This window comes from Nematolebias whitei, chromosome 16 (genome assembly GCF_014905685.2).
Source record: "Nematolebias whitei isolate Nwh7 chromosome 16, NemWhi1, whole genome shotgun sequence".
NCBI classification, from domain to species: Eukaryota; Metazoa; Chordata; class Actinopteri; order Cyprinodontiformes; family Rivulidae; genus Nematolebias; species Nematolebias whitei.
This window is the reverse complement of record NC_056513.1, coordinates 28,866,997-28,884,126: the sequence shown is the minus strand read 5'-3', so window position 1 is coordinate 28,884,126 and position 17,130 is coordinate 28,866,997. Positions and strand designations below refer to the sequence as shown.

Here is a 17,130-nt window from a genome sequence, read left to right as displayed (position 1 = left end):
TAATTTTGCACCACATCTGCTGACCTTAGATGCCCTCAGCACATAATCTACACTGGACATGTTTCAGCACTGGGGAAAATCCCCAAATGCCTTAGTTTAATTTGCTTCTCTGTCAATTCAAAGCAAAGCAAATAATACGGCAAGTCATTTCTTGGATAGTTAATTTGTTACGCTTCATGGTGACTGATTTTAAAAGAAACTATTGGTATTTTCCAGATGATTTGCACGCTCTCTTTTTAAAGTCAGACCTTCTGTCACCGTTTACTCTCTGATAAATGCACAAAATGCCTTAATTTGTATTAAAGGTGTTCGATAAAGATTCGTGAACATGCTACACCGGCAAACATTTATTCATATAATTTGCAATACTTAAGATCTTTCATGTATATGACATTGTTTCCTTTCAGGGGGCATATTTAGGCTACTTTAATATTAAAAGACAAGGCATTTGCTTGGTTTACAGCAGTTATTATCGTGACACTTTACCTTTTTGTGTGTTAGAAACACGCCCTCTATCCTACATATACACAAAACCTGTACCAGTATGTTCCCATCAGGCTTTGTTGATTCAGACTGTTTACACACATCATGTCATGTGTGCCACCATCCCAGTCTTCACTTTGCTGTAACTTGTATCTAAAGCACTAAAGGGTCTAAGGATTTATATTTTTGCCGTTGGTGGATGTAACTGGGACCGTGTACGCCATTTCGTTCCACCTCATGCACCACATGTGATGCGAACGACAATAAAGAACCTTGTTTCTAAAAAGCTCATCGTACTCTAGTAATACTAAACATGCTGCACTAAGCTGTTTATAAATTATCTTTGTGATTATTTCAGGAAAACTTCTTGTTTGTTGTTTTCACTGTTCTTTCTACCTGATGTCCCATCTTATGGAAACTTTTATGTATTTTGCAGCCATGTGTTTTTACCAGTAGCCCCTGTATGAAGCATTGTGGTGAACTTGTTTTGAGCCAAAAAAAAAAACCCTGATCAGATGATGCATAGCTGTGTTGGTATCAACTAACAGAGCATCTCATAGTTCCTGCAGGACGTGCCATGTCTTGTATTTCATGTGACTGACATGCTTGACTGTTCTGCTGGAGATTTTAGAGCGAGTCCAACCGCTTGGCACGGAACATCTCATCTGCATAGGTTTGCATAAACTTACGAGTGTGACGTCTAATATGCACTTCTGATTGTGGCCTTCCGTTAGGTCTATTGCAAAATCAGTTCAAATTCAGGAAGGAACTGTTGATGGTCTTCTAATGTGCTGACATGAAGTTTTTCTGCCTTTTTGAATGTTGAGAAGCTCAAAGTGCTGCTTTTACCTTCAAGCAATGTGAAACTATTTCATTTTAGTATTTCTTCATAATAATTGTGAGCCATTTATGCTACAAGGCATTTAGTTTTACCTTCCAAATAATAATAAAAAACAAGTTGCTTAGACTTATGAAAGTGTCTATTTTTGGAAAGAAAATACTTATTTTGTTAAAAAAATAAAGTGTTTTAAGATCAAACGACAAATGCATAATCATTTTGGCGTTACATACAAGAGAGAAAGAAAGAAAAAAAAACTCACTTAAGCTGTGTTCAGAAGTATTTTCTGTTTCTAATTAAGTGATTTTTGAAAATTATGTGTCAAGTTCCACGTTTTGCAACAGCCTTCATTCAATATGTGAAGCCTTAGCTCCATTCTTCTTACAGGGCCAAACCAGATTGTCGTCTTTTTCTATAAACAAACAACTTAAGCAAAGATGTTACAGTTGCTCAAACTTTATAAACTAAAAAAAAATAATAATAATAATAAAGCTAAAAACTAACATGAGACCCACATCAAGTTTGATAACTACACTGCCTGGCCAAAAAAAAAGTTGCCACCTGGATTTAACTAAGCAAAAGGTATGAGCCTCCTGTTGGATAATTACTGCATGGGCAATTATGTTTCACCTGGCAACAAGTTCTTTAACCCCAACTGGTTTAGTGAGTTGCTTCATATTTCTAGGGCTGGGTACCTTTCTAAAAAAATTGGTACTGGTGTCGGTACCTTCACTTCGATGTCGGTTCCTGGACGGTTCTTTTTTCGGAACCAATTTTGTAATTACTATTAATTCTAACAAGAATGAAATTACCTTACACATTACATCCTGATGCATGCTCAATAATCCAGGTAGAAAAATCTAAAAAAGTTAAATCTGGTCCTCTGGACATTCAAAAAAACAAAACAAAGCAAATCAACAACAAATGTAGAAACGTTTCGTCTCTCATCCGAGAGACTTCCTCAGTCTGAGGTGCTGTTTTCAGCTCAGTCTCTTAAATAGCACCGTCTCAGGGTGGATCAACCAGTTTTGCTGCTGATAACCAAAACCAGCTGATCACATGCTCAAGAAGGACCATCAGCCTAACAATGGATCATTAGCACACTGATGGCTGTTTACTGTTCACAGAGGGCTGAGTGATTCTAGCAATCACAGCATTGTAAGAGGGGGACAGTTGAACCCGGAGGCCTCCACCCCTGTTTAACGATGGACGATTTCTTTTCACAAAGATGGCCTCCTTTACTCCTCTCTCAAACCATCGTTCCTCTCTGTCCAGGATGTGAACATCTTCATCCCTGAAAGAGTGACCGCTGGCCTGGAGATGAGTGTAGACTGCAGAGTCCTGGCCTGATGATGTTGATCTTCTGTGCTGGGCCATCCTTTTGGCCAGTGGCTGTTTTGTTTCCCCGATGTAAGACTGATCTCATAGCATGGGTGTGCTATGGGGTCTCCAGTTTCTCCTATTGTTGCCAACCTGTACATGGAGGAGGTAGAAAAGAGAGCCTTGACGTCCTTTTCAGGGACACCACCAAGTCATTGGTTCAGGTATGTTGACGACACCTGGGTTAAAATCAAATCTCAGGAAGTCCAACATTTTACTGACCACATCAACTCTGTGGATAAATACATCAAGTTCACACGAGAAGATGTAAAAAATGCAGGTTGGCTTTCTTGGACTGTGAGGTCTCAGTCTCTGATAGAGGACATTTGCAAACTGAGGTGTACCGCAAACCCACCCACACAGACCAGTATTTGCAGTTTGACTCCCATCACCCTTTGGAGCACAAGTTAGGAGTCATCAGGACTCTGTATCACAGAGCAGACAGCGTCCCCACTATCTCAGGAGCCAGGCAGAAGGAGAAATCCTACACAAGACAGGCTCTAGAGCAATGTGGATATCCTAACTGGGCCTTCCTGAAAGCAGAGAAGAAACCCAAACAGGACTCCAGTCAGCCATCAGGTGAAAAGGAGGAACCCAGACCCAGACCAGTGGTCATTCCATATGTTGAGGGAGTATCAGAGAAACTGAGACGTTTATTTTCTAAACATAACGTCCCAGTGGCTTTTAAACCCCAAAATACATTACGGCAAAGACTGGTTCATCCCAAAGATCCAGTCCCCAACACAAACAGAGTAATGTTGTGTATGCTGTTCAGTGTCAGGAGGGTGATCAGTCTTACATCGGGGAAACAAAACAGCCACTGGCCAAAAGGATGGCCCAGCACAGAAGATCAACATCATCAGGCCAGGACTCTGCGGTCTACACTCATCTCCAGGCCAGCGGTCACTCTTTCAGGGATGAAGATGTTCACATCCTGGACAGAGAGGAACAATGGTTTGAGAGAGGAGTAAAGGAGGCCATCTTTGTGAAAAGAAACCGTCCATCATTAAACAGGGGTGGAGGCCTCCAGGTTCAATTGTCCCCCTCTTACAATGCTGTGATTGCTAGTATCACTCAGCCCTCTGTGAACAGTAAACAGCCATCAGTGTGCTAATGATCCATTGTTAGGCTGATGGTCCTTCTTGAGCATGTGATCAGCTGGTTTTGGTTGTCAGCAGCAAAACTGGTTGATCCACCCTGAGACGGTGCTATTTAAGAGACTGAGCTGAAAACAGCAGCTCAGACTGAGGAAGTCTCTCGGATGAGAGACGAAACGTTTCTACATTTTTTGTTGATTTGCTTTGTTTTGTTTTTTTGAATGTCCAGAGGACCAGATTTAACTTTTTTAGACTTACACATTACAGTACAAATTGTGAGTTTTTTTATTTTTTAACTTTGGCATTTCTATTCCAAGCAGTTTTCTTGCATAAAAATAAACAAATAATGTCCAGGTCAAAAGACCAGTTACAAACCAGTGACACGTCAGTGTTTAATGCTCACTGCTACACACTGAGGCCCTTTTCACTGAACAGATTGTATTCAGAAACAACATGTCTGTTTTCTCTGGACACAAACAAGCCCGCTCCTGGCTGATGGTGTCTCCAGCAGTAGGAAGTGTTCGCTCTGAGGGTGATGATTGTTGCACACACAGATACCTGGTTGTCAGTTTGACATATTGTCCCTCACATTCCACCAGCAGGTCACTGGATTCACTGAGGTTAGGGTTGATGCAGACATCTGCACCTCTGTGTCTCTTCCTGGATCTTTTCCGTGGTTCTCTGGAGTTTAGGGCTCTGATCATCTCCCTAATTGACATGAGAACACAAAGCATCAACAATAACATGGTTGTGTTATTATTACTCAAAAAACATTATCTAGGCTGAGAAATAAACGCTTAACTGGTCAACAACATCCTTTACAGTTTACTTACCTCCACCATGGAGTCTCCACTGTAGAAAAAGCAGCAAACTTTTAACAACAAAGTTTGTGACTGTCCTGTGGCCCCCACCTCACTTTTCTTTTGTCTCCGTCCTCACTTTCTTTTGTCTCTGTCCTCACTTTCTTTTGTCTCTGTCCTCACATCAGTCAGAGGCTCCTGTGAGGAGAACATTAACATAAACGGTGAACATTAGTGAACTGTTTAAGCAGCTGATCCAATGGATGAGCACAGTTTTAGAAGCTAAGCTTCATCTGTTACTGTCAATCTTTAGTTGGCTTCTGAGTTTAGCTAGCTACGAAGATAAAATAAATTTACACACTAATATCTTAAAGTTAGCGTTCCATGGATTCTAGTTTAATTCACCGCGATGTACGTGTTAAACTACAGTAACGTTAACAAACGTAAATTTACCAGCTGAAACACAGAGCCGTCCTCAGAGTTCTTTGATAAGGAGGAGTCCGGTCGTGGAGATGTTGAATCAGGCCGTTTAACTCACACAGGCCGACTTTAACGCTGAGAGAGGAGGAGGGGGGAGGCTGCTGTCCGTCTCTCTCCTCGCAGAAAAAACACGGAGCAACTTTCTGCTTGTAAATTGAAGCCGTTCGACAACACACGCGCTGCACACGTGATCCCCGTTTGTGGGCGTCACCAGCACCATAGACATACAAGCTGTAGTGCAGCTCTATACAGCTCTGGATGTAAACACGTAGTCTGTTTGTCACATGTCTGCATTTTACCTGCCGGCATGCTGAAACCACGTGACATGTTACAGCCAATACCGAAACTTGACACCGAAAAAAGTAACGTTTCAGTCGATCGGCGCTACAAAAGAACCTCGATTCGGTATACAGCCCTACTCATTTCTTAAACAGCCATGTTGAAAGATACATCACATGGTCGTGGAAAAGATGTCAGTCTGTCTGAGAAGGGTCAAATCATTGGCATCAAGCGGAGAAAACATCTAAGGAGATTGCAGAAATTATTAAAATTGGGTTGAGAACTGTCCCAACGAATTATTAAAAACTGAAAGGATAGTGGGGACCCATCGTCTTTGAGGAAGAAATGTGGCCGAAAAATATCCTGAATGATCGTGATCGGCGCTCACTTAAAGGTTTGGTGAAATCAAATCGTAGATAAACAACAGTAGCACTCGGGGCTGTGTTTAATAGTGAAAGTAAGAGCATTTCCACATGCACAATGTGAAGGGAACTCAAGGGATTGGGACTGAACAGCTGTGTAGCCTCAAGAAAACCACTAATCAGTGAGGCCAACTGGAATAAAAGGCTTCAATTTGCTAGGGAGCATAAAGATTGGACTCTGGAGCAATGGAAGACGGACATGTGGTCTGATGAGTCCAGATTTACCCTGTTCCAGAGTGATGAGCACATCAGGGTAAGAAGAGAGGCAGGTGAAGTGATGCACCCATAGTGCTGAGTCATCAATGTAATATATTGGTGAAAAATTAATGCAACACTGGATGGAAATAGATCTTGTGACATTGCAGAAGCTTATTGAAACAATATCAGAGTGAATGCATGCTTAAATGTGGTCCAACAAAATATTAATGTGTGATCTTTTTTTTTTTTTTTTTGTCCAGGCAGTGTAAGAAATGAACTCCATCTCCTGTTGGAAAATGTGTTTTATTTTTTTTCTTGTAATTTTACCACAACTGGGAAAGAAACTAAATTATTTACATTCATATTTCTTAAGGTTTGTTGTCTGACCTTTTTGAGTTTTGTAATGTTCGATGAGCTAAAGAGGTGCAAAGTGTGAGTCTAATATTCTCTACAAATTATAACATATTTAAACATCACAACAATGTATAGTTTTTTTTTTTTTTATCTACAGTTTTCAGCCTCTTTGCTTTCTTTTTTTTTAATTAGTCAGACAGTAAGGTTCATAACTCATTTAAGCTTGATGATTTACTTCACGTCATAATTTTCATGTTAAAACAAGAAAACATTGTTGACGAACATGAAAAGAATGTTAATCATTTTAAAAACTTGAATCTTTAACCTCACATGGTCTGATGGGTCTTGGTCCATAGACGTTTTTGAGGTTTAAAAAAATTTTCACAAGATAGTTTTCAAAAAAGTCTTTTAAACAACACTTTAGTTCATAACGGGTGAAGTAGAGGCAACTAGTGTTGTTCATTTACACATAGGGTGGAGCTTGGCTCCTGTCCAGCTCTCTGGACATTGCTCCTGTTATGATGTTTCGTGAGCGTGACCCTGTATCTGTATCTCTTCTTTATATCATAGATCATGCAAAATTGTAGTTTTCTTTCTGAGCTTGTTGTTAGTTTGCATCTTTGAAGTGATAACCACTAAATTTGTTCACTCTTGTTTTTAACTGGCAGAGTTGACTTTAGAAAGCTGAGTTCTTATATTTACGTTTTACAGTTTCTGTCAACTTAAAAATAAGATGTTAAATTATCCAGTTGTTTAAAATAATTAACAATTGTGTTATTGGAATTGCACCGCTCAAGATGGCTCTGCATGTTGGAATAGCTTTGTTACATTCATTCTGAGATACTGGTTTGGAAACTTTAATCCCTCTTTTTTCTGGATGTAAATCACTTTTTTCAGATGATTGTTTCTTCTGGTATCAGATGCTGTGCACCTGGAAGGATTTTTACTGAAACCTTTTTACTTTTGGACATTTGTTATGATGTGTAACCATGGCAACAAGGTGGTTTTTTTTTACAACCAGGAGCAGTTGATTAACATCTCAAAAGTGCAAATACCTCAACTACAGCCCCAAATCCCAAATGAGTTGAAAAGGAGGCGCCGTGGATGCATTTCCATCAACCTGGCGGCGGTGGGTGAGTACCTGATCACCGAGATCCTGGAGCTGGTGGGAAACTTGGCTTGTGACAACGGGAAGACCGGGATCATCTTCCGGCACCTTCAGCTGTCTGTCCGTAGCGACAAGGAGCTCGGCAGGCTGCTGCCCAGGAGGACCGAGAGGCCTACCGGATCTGACAGCAAGCTGGATCCATGTGGTCTGATCGTTATCTGGGGCCAGATCCTTCAGATTCGCTGCAGGAAATCCTTCCTACCCACAGCTATCAGCATCTATAACAACTCTTGAATGAAACCAGGATGATGAGCTACAACAACACTTAATTCCCCTTTGGGATTAATAAAGTATTTTTGAATTTGAAACAATTGGTTTAGTTGCCTGTACACATAAACACACAGCACTGCCTTATCAGTCTTCTGAACTAGAATTGCACCTTAACATCTAGGGAAATTGCATGCCCTGCAAAAATGCAGTGTGAATGCTTATTGTAGAAGAACTTGCTGAAAAACAGCTGAAATTAGCTAAAACCATATTGAAGCATAGCTGAAAATGTAGAACAAGCGTAAATAAGCAGGAGAACACAGAACAAACACAAAAGTTGAAATGAGTGCAAATAATGTGGAATTAGCTGAAAAAGCTCATGTTTGCATAAAAAACAACTAAATAGTAGCTGAAATAACTGAAACTAGCAGAAACAAGTTGAAAGTAGCAGAAATTACCATGAAAAACTTGAATGTATCTGTTCAATTTCAATTCAGTTTAATTATATAGCGCCAAGTCACAACAGAAGTCATCTCAGGGCACTGAACAGATATCTGAAAACAGCTGAAATATGCTCAAATATGCTAAAAAAAAATCTAGCTGAAAAGGTAGAACAAGCTTAATTTAGCAGAAGAAAGCAAAAAGAATATATTTGCCCAAATAAGCTGAAAGTAGCAGAAATTAACACAAAAAAGTGGAATTTATCAGTAAGTGAATAAAGCTGAAATTAGCATAAAACCAACTGAAAAGTAGCTAAAAAGGCAGAAAGAAGCTTAAATTACCAGAATAAAGTTGAAATGAGTGCAACAAAAGTGGAATTAGCTGAAAAGGCTAAAATTAGCATAAAACCGCTAAAAAGTAGCTGAAAAAGCAGAAAAAGATGAATAAACTGAAAGGAGCATAACAAGCTGAAATTAGCAGAAAGCAGTTTGAAAGAGCACAAAAATGTTTTAGTTAGCAGAAAGATCCCGAAAGGAGCACAAAACGGCTAAAAAAGCAGCTGAAAAAGTTTAAATTTGCACAAGGAAGCTGAAAGAAGCTGAATCAGAATAAAATGTGAAAGGAGCAGTAAAAGGTAAACCGATCTAAAGATTTTGAAGGATGTAAAATGAGCTCAATTAATTTCCTATGAGATAAAAAGTGGCATAAAAGGCTAAATATTTCCAAAAAGCTAAAGCTGCACCAATACCAAAAGTCATAGCACCCTTCTCCTGAACGATCTGAATGTTTTGATGTATGATTTGTTGAAATAACCCACAAATTATGGAACGAGAAAGCTGAAAAACATATGGAAGAAAAATGGATCACAACGGTGTGAATGCTTCATAAACATTCATACAACCAGGTTGAGTCAGGTCCTCTGGATGAGTTCGTCTTTGTTGACAAAGGAGTTACCAAAGAAGAACCCGTCCAGAGGACCTGACTCAACCTGGTTACATTTGTCTACTTTGATTATTGAGCTTGCATCAGGACTGCAGGGTAACATGTTGTCCTTTTGCTGTGACCTCAGAATGATCTGGTGTTTGTGCAGTGTCTGACGTACAGCTGTTGTTCACCTCAGCCCGTCAGTAACTCCCTCAGCTGCTACAGCTGGAAGGATGTCCCACTATGGAAAGTCCTTGGTTCTAAAAGGAAACTTGGAAAAAGGACCCTGGCTGCACAGAGCCATGACATGGAAGTGCCTGCTAGTGGATCAACCTGCAGATGTGCTTCTGTTTGAAAGGGTTTCCTCTGCAGGAAGTGTGTCCTGTCTATAGTACCCACTTAAGTTCATCTCATTGTCTTTAGTGAACACATTCGAGTTGTCCACAAAGTTTGTTCACCCCATAAAAATAAAAAAAACTACTATATATATATATATATATATATATATATATATATATAATTTATTTTTTAATTTATTTTTTAATTTTTTAAGGCCTTCCCACACTCTTGCAGTATTCTAAACTCTTAAACCTACATAATTTTAACAACATGTGTATGTACTTTACAGTACTGCAAAATGTTACTCACCAGCTCTGCAGAATAGCAACTCTGTTCCGGTTCAACAGAACTGCCCTCCAGCGACGAAGCCCACCGCCCCACCAGGTTGATGTGCACGTGGATAATTGAGCTTCAGGATTATTTGCGACTTTCCTGCCAGTTCTCTAAGCTTTTTAGATGACGTAGATTTATGTTGCAAAACTTACCCTCCATTTCGGCAGAAAGCGGCTGGAAGCACTGTTGGCTTCTGGGTAGTGTAGTTCTTTTTGACTGGTGTACAGTGTAGGCTTATTGAAAGAAAACTACAAAATGGCAGCGCCTGTCCAAAGTTTTTTTCATTAACTTTTTATCCTGTACCATACCGATCATGTGAGAAATATTAAAGTTGACAATTGTTGAAAAACCATGAAAGAGCGAGTCCGCGAAAGTCTAACATAAAGTAGTGAGGGACTACTGTATTGTATTTTGTAAAATCCATTTTGAAAACAAGCCAAGGTCTCGTTCTCCTTGGCAGACAGTGTTTAGAGTACCTATTTTTGGTGTATGTTGCCTCACTGCTTCTGTCTGTAATCAGATTACTTATTCAACCAAAGAGCCCCATCACATTCTTTTATTAAAATCACAAGCGGTTGTGAAGGAAAATAATTTTATTACTATCTGCAGAAAAGTGGTTTACCATAAAAGGTGGCTGCATATTTTTTTGGAACAATACAATGTTATTGAAAACCTGTTTGATATCTACAAAATATCCATATTTAAAGTACTTGTTTAGTTGAGTCTGACCAGATGCTTTCTAGTGCAGCCTCTCCCTGCACACTTGTTTTGAAGATCAGGAAGTCGTGAATGATGTAATGCATGATTTGTGGGTAGGGAGTTGTGGGGCGGAGGGTTGTTTTGAGTATGTTAAGGAGGTGGGCAAAGGTTGAAGGCAAGTGGAGCAGAAATCCAGCCTGGAAAAGACGTTAGAGCGAAACAGGAAGTACTGTGTGGAAATGCAACAGTCGTTTGGACTGGGTTGGCTCTGACCTAAGTGGCATTTCTGATCAGACTGTAGAAATCATAACAAACAGCCTGCCGACATATACGCCAATTCATACACTGTGGACTGCTTCAGCTGTCGATCTCTGACCTTCAGTTTAATGTTACGGTTTGTTTTAGGAAAACTTTTGCAGAGAACGTTGTGTCACATTTCCTGTTTTAAAACACAATAAGCTGGAATAAACTCATTGGATTACGGTTTATTTTAGCAACACTGTTTTTATTCATATATGGAATTTTTATACATATTTTGTAGTAAGATCACATAAATTAAACCGTTGGAATAGACAAACATAAAACAGTGTTTTTGTGTCATATCCAGGCAACCTTTAAATGCATGTACTGTATGTCACATGTTGCACATGCCCCTGGCTAGGATTGAACTGGAGACTGTTCAGTTTTGTGTTAAGTTGAACCTTTTTAGCTAAGCTATTTTTTTAGTATTTAAAAATAGACATGTATTTTTATTTCCTGCTACTGAAAGGCAAAGCTTAGGTTTTTATTTATTTTTTATTTTTAAACCTTTATGTGCATGTTTGTCTGTCTGCTACTAAAATATTTTATGAAGCATTTGACAGATTTTCATGTACTTTATGCAAAAACAATCTTTGGGTGTCCATCTACTACTAATTCACTTTCAGAGTCAAACAGATGTAGGATGGCTGCCACAGCCAACTGAACTTAAACACAAAAATGGCTATAACACAGTTTTACAGATAGTGACCTATAAATTGGTGTGGTAGTAGCTGAGCATGATCCCAACACATATTTAGAGTGTGGAAAATTTACGCAAGAACTTTATTTAAAATGTTGTCATCAATTACTTGGACTCAACTCTGTCTGTTAGCAAACTGTCATGAACCACTCAACAAATGTTATTGACACTTTAAGGAAATAAACAATGGATGCTATTTATCAGTCTGCAACTGATATACTTTTGAATCAGTTCTGTTCAAGACACCTGTCACAGCAAACTGACTTGTGAAACAAAAGTATCTATAAATCAGTTTTGAAGGTAGTGGGCTACAGTTTGGTATGGTAGTTGCTTAGAGTCACCACATCACATACTCTGGCTTAATAAACAGAAAAAACACAAAAATGAATTGAAGCTGCAAGCAGCATTGGAGGCCCTCGCACCAAAGCGCCGCTCCAGCCACGGGAGCTCCAGCCACAGGAGCTCCAGCCAGTCCACCCAGTCGCCATCATGAACGCTCTCATGTCAACCCCGCACGCGTTCACCACGAGGCGCATTTCTCGATTCTTCGACATCGCCTTCCGTCCATGTCAGTACTTGTCCAGCTACAGGTCTTACAAGTATTGGCAAAATCTGACCTTCCAGACACGAGTTATGGTGACTTCCGGTTTTGTTGCAAATGTATGACAAGCACTTCCTTTATGCTGTTCAACATGTCATGTGTGGTAATCAACAGTTAGCGAACAAAGTTTCAGTCTAATATCTTACACAGTGTGAAGCTGGAAGTGTCATCCAATAATCAACAGTTTTTTCTCTGAGTATGTGGGGCTTAAGTGATGTCATGAATCAACAATACCAACGTGTCTACAAGTGCTCATCGATGAAGTCCAAAAACTCAGGTTCATATTGGATGATATATCACTGAGATATAACTTTTGGAATAATCTAGAGGGGCACACTTGAGTCAAATGTTAAAGAACAATATCAATGTGTATAAGTGCTCACTGATCACGCACATAAAATCTGGTACATATTAGATGATATTTCACTGAGATATAACTGTTGGAATAATCTAGGGGGCACACTGGAGTCAAACATTAAACAACAATACCAGTGTGTGTAGAAGTGCTCACTACTGACGTACCCAAAATCTGGCTTAGATCGGATGATATATCACTGAGATATAACTGATTAAATAATCTAGGGGGTGTACTTGAGTCATATGTTAAACCATAATATCAATGTGTCTAGACTTGCTCACTGATTCTGCATAAAAAATCTGGTTCAGATCGGATGATGTATCACTGAGATATAACTGTTGGAATAATCTAGGGGGCACACTGGAGTCAAAAGTTAAAAAACAATACCAATGTGTCTAGATTGGTAAATGGACTGTACTTATAGCACCTTTCTATCTTATTTCAAGACATTCAAAGCGCTTTACACTACAATCTGTGTCCTCATTTACCCATTCATACAGCACTCTACTAGATCACTACAAAGCTAATTGAACAAATCATTCTAAAGAGACTAATCAGTGCTTTAGATCACATTCATACACTGATGGGACACACATCAGAGGCTATGAGGGGTTCAGTGTCTTGCCAGGGACACTTCGACATGTGACTGCTGGTGGATTCGAACCCACAACTCTCGCATTGGAGGACGACTGCTCTAACCACTCAGCCACAGCCGCCCAGTGTGTGTGTAGAAGTGTTCACTAATGATGCACCCAACATCTGGTTCAGATCAGATGATATATAACTTTTGGAATAATCTAGGGGGCGCACTCGAGTCAAATGTTAAATAACAACACAAATGTATATAGAAGTGCTCACTGATCACACACCAAAAATCTGATGCAGATCGGATAATATAGCATTGAGATATAACAGTTTGAATAATCTAGGGGGTGTAGTTGAGTCAAATGTTAAACAACAATACCAATGTGTCTAGAAATGCTCACAGATGACGCACCAAAAATCTGGTGCGGATAGGATGATGTATCATTGAGATATAACTGTTGGAATAAAATAGGGGGCGCACTAGAGTCATATGTTAAACCACAATATCAATGTGTCTCAAATTCCTCACTGATGACGCACAATAAATCTGATGCAGATCGGATCTTCTATCACTTAGCTATAACTGTAGGAATAATGTAGGTGGCGCTATGGAGGCTTTTGGCCACTTATCATGGATACCTGTTCAAGGGGCGGGTAATGATCGATCATAGTGATTTTGGTGCACCTCGGTTGAAATCTGTGCAATTTAGAGCCAAACTTATTCCAATGGCATCACTTCTTAATTAGCCATGCCACCATGCAAAAACAGTTTGTGCTTTAAATCAAGTCAGACCATATTATCTGTCTTCTAACACAAGATCATCCTGATTAGGTCAATGGTGTCAAAGAGGGAGCATTCCAAGTTAAAAATGAGACTTCCTGTTCCAAGAGGTCGGGGCTTTGATGATGTCAAAATATGGCCACAGTGGATTGTCGGACATCCAACAGGGATGAGTCATGCCAAGTTTCGTGCATTTCAGTCTTTCAATGTGAAAGTTATAGTGTTTGGAAATTTATGGCGTGAAGCGAAAATTTGAGGCTTGGCCACGCCCCTTTAACATATACGAAAACGCAAGCTTTTGATAACTTTTACTCTCCAATGTCTTAAGGGCATATCAACCAAGTTTGAAGGCAATCCTTCAAAATTCCTAAAAGTTCGTTAAAATTCGCAATTAGAAATGCCCAAAAATGACCCTTTGACCCAAAATGGCCGACTTCCTGGTGGTTTTGGACCAGGGCTCCAAGATACTTTTTCATAGGTCCTGAGAAGATACACATGTTCACCAAGTTTCAGAATTATCGGTCGAAAAATGGCTTGGGGCTGAGGTTTTAAAATATTCTAGGGGGCGCTGTGGGGGCTATTGGCCACTTATCATGGCTTTCTGTTCAAGGGGTGGATAATGAGATCGATCATATTGATTTTGTTGCACCTCGGTTCAAAACTGTGGAATTTAGAGCCAAACGTATTGCGACGGCATTACATTTTACTTCACCATGCCGCGCCGCCCACATGCTCCACCCAAAACTGTCAGTGTTGGCAAGCAAGTTACACCAACATGTCTTCGGTCACTGGACACACTATCATGCTGATAAGGTAACGGGTCAGATAGGGATCGTTCAACGTAAAACTATACTTCCTGTTGTCAGGGGGCATGGCCTAAGTGATGTAATGATTTGACCATTAAGTCTTGCAGAGGACCGGATGTGGATCATTCCTTCAGGGTTTCATGTCTCAGACATTTTTCCTGTAGGCGCTATTAGCGTTTCGTTTTTCATGGCGAGATGTCAGACTTTGAGGTCTGGCCGCACTTCTTCATCATGCTCCGAAACAAACCATTTAGATAACTTTTCATCCCCCATGCCTTTCCGAAACAAACTATTTAGATAACTTTTCATCCCCCATGCCTTTTGACCAAAATGGTCTAGTTTGGCCTCTCAGCGAGAAGGTCCTTGGTTCAAACCCCGGTCCAGGGGCCTTTCTGGGTGGAGTTTGCATGTTCTCTCCGTGCATGCGTGGGTTTTCTCCGGGTACTCCGGTTTCCTCCCACAGACCAAAAACATGCATGTTAGGCTGATTGGTAACTCTAAATTGTCCCTAGGTGTGAGTGAGAGAGTGAATGGTTGTTTGTCTCGTTTGTCTCTATGTGGCCCTGTGATGGACTTGCGACCCGTCCAGGGTGTACCCCGCCCCTCGCACAGTGATTGCTGGACATGGGCACCAGCGACCCCCGTGACCCAAAATGGAATAAACAGGTAAAGATAATGGATGGATGGATGGATGGTCTAGTTTGAAACAGATTGAGCGAAATCCCTAGGGGGAGGAGTTCAAATGCGGAGACTATAAACCGCCAAAAAGGTGTGAAAATTGGGCCGTCATTCCAAAATGGCCGCCTTCCTGTTTATCGTACAACGTTGGTGCCAGAGGGTTTTCTGTGTATCTTGGGGAATTGGACAAGCGTACCAAATTTCATGTTTCTACGACAAACTAAGGTTAATGCGGAGGCTATTTAGAAAATTTCTCGGTGGCACTCTTGATCCGTTTCTGTTGGGATTTTTGACACGCCCTTAAAATACGTAATTTTTCACCAGTCCTGATGCGTCCGCCAAATTTGGTGACATTTGGGCTATGCTAAGGCCCCCAAAACGCCAATTCATTTGGCTGAAAAAATTGCAGCTCGGACCTGAACATAGCGATTACAATATGCCTTTGCAGCGCTTCGCTGCTCGGCCCTAAAAATGTAGAAATGTTTTGTCTTTCATCCGAAAGACTTCCTCAACCTGAGGTGCTGTATTCAGCTCAGTCGAACAAATAGCACCTCCTCAAAGTGGATCAACCAGTTTGCTGCTGACAACCAAAACCAGCTGCTCACATGATCAAGAAGGGCCATCAGCCTAACAATGGATCATTAGCACACTGATGGCTGTTTGCTATTCACAGGGGTCTGAGTGATACTAGCAATAACAGCATTGTAAGAGGGGGACAGTTGAACATTGAGGCCTCCACCCCTGTTTAATGATGGACAGTTTCTTTTCACAAAGATGGCCTCCTTTACTCCTCTCTCAAACCATCGTTCCTCTCTATCCAGGATGTGAACATCTTCATCCCTGAAAGATTGACCACTGGCCTGGAGATGAGTGTAGTGGAGATGAGTGTAGACTGCGGTCTACACTCATCTCCAGGCCAGCGGTCACTCGTTACCAGAGAGCATATGGATGATCCAGAAGAGGATTGGGAGATTTTCATGTGGTCAGATGAAACCAAAATATAACTTTTTGGTAAAAATTCAACTCGTCGTGTTTGGAGGACAAAGAATGCAGAGTTGCATCCCAAGAATACCATAACTACTGTGAAGCATGGGGGTGGAAACATCATCCTTTGGGGCTGTTTTTGTTCAAAGGGGACAGGACGACTGATCCGTGTTAAGAGAAGAATGAACGGGGCCATGTATCATGAGATTTTAAGCCAAAACCTCCTTCCATCAGTGAGAGCATTGAAGATAGAACGTGGCTGGTTCTTCCAGCATGACAATGATCCCAAATGCACTGCTCAGGCAACAAAGGAGTGGCTCCGTAAACAGTATTTCAAGGTCGTGGAGTGACCTAGCCAGTCTCCAGACCTCAACCCCATAGACAATTTGTGGAGGGAGTTGAAAGTCTGTGTTGCCCAGCTACAGCCCCAAAACATCACTGCTCTAGAGGTGAAATGGGCCAAAACACCAGCTACAGTGTGTGCAAACCTGGTGAAGACTTACAGGAAACTCTGTCATTGCCAACAAAGGATATGTTACAAAGTATTGAGTTGAACTTTTGTTATTGACCAAATACTTATTTTCCACCATAATTTACAAATCATTTCTTTAAAAATTCTACAATGAGATTTCCTGGATTTTTTTCTTTCATTTTTTTCTCTCATAGTTGAAGTGTACCTATGATGAAAATTACAGACCTCTCATCTTTCTAAGTAGGAGAAGTTGCCCAATCAGTGGCTGACTAAATACTTGTTTGCCCCACTGTATAGGGCGGTGTGACGGGTACGGCGGAAAATACGGTAACATCTACAACTAATAAACTTTTTGAGTCAGTCCATTTCATGATGTCTGCTACAGCTAATTACCACTAACTTAAGCCATCACAAAAATAGATA

The 17,130-nt window shown here is 40.5% G+C and overlaps 1 protein-coding gene across 1 annotated transcript in view; it reads left to right on the top strand.

The window, feature by feature from the left end:
* Nucleotides 1-17,130, top strand: part of arhgap10 (Rho GTPase activating protein 10) — a 102,769-nt gene that overhangs the window by 832 nt on the left and 84,807 nt on the right. The window lies entirely within an intron of this gene.